This window comes from Benincasa hispida, chromosome 6 (genome assembly GCF_027475165.1).
Source record: "Benincasa hispida cultivar pf3 chromosome 6, pf3_genome.v1.1, whole genome shotgun sequence".
Taxonomy (NCBI): Eukaryota; Viridiplantae; Streptophyta; class Magnoliopsida; order Cucurbitales; family Cucurbitaceae; genus Benincasa; species Benincasa hispida.
In genome coordinates this window covers 8703143-8707013 of record NC_143483.1, presented here as the reverse complement: position 1 = coordinate 8707013, position 3871 = coordinate 8703143, and the positions used below count along the sequence as shown (strand labels likewise).

The window sequence follows — 3871 nt, the reverse complement described above, 5'->3', positions numbered from 1 at the left end:
AATGGCATAAGGCACAAACTATATGTCAACATTAAAAAAAAAGAGTTAAATATACATGATGGATGTTTGAGTAGATCCTACATTGAAAAGATTAAATGGAATATTTTTCTCATAATTATTTTGTTTTAAGATATAACCTCGTGTTTATCTAATATAGTATTCAAAATTCATGAAGTAAGCAGGTATTTGGTCCAAACTAAATTCAAATTTAGAATGGTAAACATAATTAAAGAGACACCATCTAGAAATATGTCGAAAATCCCACATTAATAAGATGAACAGACTTCACAATCTTTACAAGATATCTAGATTACTCATCTCATAAAAAATTAAGTGTAATACTTGAGTGTATCCTAAGATGCATCATCTTCAAACATTCTCTCTCATCAATTATATCAAAAAAAGATATATATTTGTCACATGAAAAATTATGATTAGACAATTTGGTGGAATACATGGAGATTAGGTGTTATCTAAGATGTACCAAATATTTTTTAAAAATTAAAATGTTAGTAGATAAGCTTTGGTTGCACATTATAAATTGAGTTGAATCGAAAGTGAGAGGACTCAGAGTTCAGTTTTCCTTTGTGTTTTGCAAGAAAGCATTTTGAGAATCTTCCAAAAAGGCTTCAAACTTAGATGGATAACTCAAGAATTTTATCAATCCTTCTCCTTTCCTGCTTTCTCTTTCTCTTTCTCTCTCCAGGTATGCTCTTCTCTCTCTTATATTTTTTTAACCACTCTCTTTTTTTCTCATGAATCTTTATCATATTCATACCTTTACCTCTTCTCTGTTCAATTTTCTCTTTTTCTTTTTCTTTTTTTTTTTCTTAAAAAAAAGGATTTGGAGTAAAAATGAAGACAACTATGGAACATGCAACCTCTCTTGTTAATCCAGTTCAAAAGGTAATAATTACAAGTACCTTTACGATTTTTCTAACATATGTCCCCAAATTTGATAGAATTCAAATATTATTATTTGTTCCTTTTAGTTGGAATGTAATTTCAAAACTTTTATTTTTGTTTGTCATTTTTATTTTAACCCATTTCTTAGAGTATATGGATAAAAAGGAAGGTTTTGAAAATACGAAGACTAAAATGAACGAAAGTTAAATTATTGAGACAAAAATAAATAAGATTTCAAAAGTTGAAAGGATAAGATTATTGTGTTTATGTTTGGTTACTGCAGGAAATGAGTGTAGGAAAATGGAGGAAGATGATGGCTCACATAGTTGAAGACTATCATGATCCAAAACCTAATCGCCCAATGGCTCAATATAATATGGCTCCTCCTCCTACAATACCTTAATCTACATCAATATATATCTATATATATTGATAATCCTTTTAAGTGCATTCTAAAATCCATATGTGTGGATTTCAAAACTATTAGTATGTAACGCTTTCTCTTTTACTTTCTATTTCAAGTGTGCGATAATAATCCATGCATGCATGGACCTAAAAAGTTATAAAATTTTAACTATTTCTCCTAAATTTGTGTAATCTCATGCATATTATGGACCTCAAAAGTGTAACTCTTTTAGCTTTTCTTCTCTAAGTCTACATTCGTAATCCTAATCCACATGAACTTGAAATTACTTATGCACAACCATTAAGAGACATATTTCTTTTTTTGCTCTCATAATATCAAAATATTACCCCTTTATTTTTTAGTTTTGAGTTTTGTTTTCTATTTGAACCCTAGTTAGGTTTGAATATCACTTTTAATAGTGATTTTTTCATTAAATATAATGCACTATGGACTAAAGGGAAATTAAATTCAAAATTTATAGGTAATATTATGGTTACACAATTTAAAATTTGAAATCAAAATAGAAATTAGATTCAAAATGTATGACCAAAAATGTATATTTTCCAAATTTTAACGATTAAAGAAACGAATCGAATTTTTGTTATCAAAAACTTCAATACTCGTTTTCTCTAATAATTTCACCTTTTAAATTTTTTAAAATTGAGAGATAAAATAAATAAATAAAACTTCTTTAGTATACTCAAATACCTACAACTTCTATTTAGAATTTGACAAGTCATAATTAAGTAAAAAATTAATTTATTAGAAATTTAGTTTATCGATTGATGTAAAATGATGTTATCATGGTAAACATGAATGTAGTATGGACAATTCTCGTAGTATTGGAATTTTCTCCAGGCATGCATGTGGTCCACAGTGGTCTTTTGACGATGTTGGATGTGAGACCAAAGTTCTACACATGTATTAACTAAAAAAGATATGGTCATTGTAAAAAAACTAAAATTATTTAAAGTTAACCTTGAATAATATCATAGCTAATAGTAGAGAAGATCAAGAGAATGAAACAATAGATATTAATTTGATAACATAATTGTGAGTATAATTGAACTTGCATAAGTGACTAAAAGTTTTGTGTTTCGAATCCTCTTGAGCATCCTACCTATCTTATTATAAATAAAATGGAAGAAAATGACCTTGGAATCCAACTGTTGACTAGGAAATTTTGGCCAATCACAAATTGACATGCTATTAATTTAAATTAATAATTGATAAATTTGGGACCAATTACAAATTTACATATGTCCTCAAATTAAAAACAAAGAAACGAAAGTTGGCAAATCAAATTATGTCACTTGTCTAAGCATTGGTCCATCAAGCAATGTTAGCTTGTCCAATCAAATTATGCCACATGGCTATTGAGCTTGAAGCTAGGTTAACCCGAGTTAAGTAAAATAGGCTGGTTCCAATTTAAATAAAAGTCTATTAAAAAATTAAATTAAATCCAAACCCAAAAGCTGAGCCCAATGTCAACCAAGCTCAAACCAATGTATGGCCTCCTAAACTCTATAAATAATGAAGGTTACCTATCATTTGAACCATTAAAAAGCTAGATAGTTTAGAGAATTTCAACATTCAGAATTTAGAAGATTCAAAGACAAGAAGGCTTCAACAAATTGATCGTCTCTTCTTCAACAAATGGAGTATCTCTCCTTCAACCAATTGAGCGCCTCTTCTTCAATAAATTGAACGTCTCTTCATATCTAATAAATTAAAGACCGTCAAGTTGTGTATGACACCACCAAGAAGGCTACCTTGGTATTCTCGGTGTGAGAATCCTGAGGGTGGGCTTTGTGTGGACATGGTATGAGGCAGACGAAGGAGGAAACAAAAATCGTGTACACGACTGGGCAAGTGGGAAATGGCTGAAACCTATCGTATAAGTCGATGCCCAATCGTCTAGCAAAAGCTAAGCGATCGTCTAGCAAAAGCTAAGCAATCATTTAACTCATCGTTTAGCAGCTTGTCTGTCGCCTACAAACATTACACGATCGTTTACCTTTTGTCAAGCTGTCATTTAGTAAATTCATATTTACTTGACAACTTTCGTTCCGTGAGATTCTTTTTCTGAGAGAAATCTCAAAACAATTTTTGCCAAAACTTACTAAAATTAGGAAAACAATTTTCCTTTTATCTCACGATTACCATGAACCACCAATAACCTCCCACTCAATTGGTTAGTAGAGAAAAAGATTTAATTATCCAATAATTAATATTATTATAAATATAAATGATAACCAACTTATCATACTATATTTATAACCTACAGTTTTAATATTTCATCTCATGAAACATATAAACAATAGTTCTTTTTCTATTCCATTGTATTTAATGTAAATCTCATTTACATTAATCCTCCACTAGATGTATCTCATACATCATACCAATCATATCATATATAATCGAATTACCTCTTGTCAATTTGAAAATTTCAAATCAACACAGAGAACTGATCCTCAACTGAATCCATTGAGCTACCAAGGGGACCTTATAAACCTATAGCTCGAAGCTCTCCAATGGTACGTGAATAACTGACTAAAC

The 3871-nt window shown here is 29.8% G+C and overlaps 1 long non-coding RNA gene across 1 annotated transcript; it reads left to right on the top strand.

Moving 5' to 3' along the window:
- Positions 1–563: 563 nt before the first annotated feature.
- LOC150035397 (uncharacterized) lies at positions 564–1502 on the top strand. The gene is made up of 3 exons (XR_016530352.1): positions 564–706; positions 842–906; positions 1190–1502. It is a non-coding gene; the product is annotated as an uncharacterized LOC150035397 (long non-coding RNA).
- The last annotated feature ends 2369 nt before the right edge of the window (positions 1503–3871 follow it).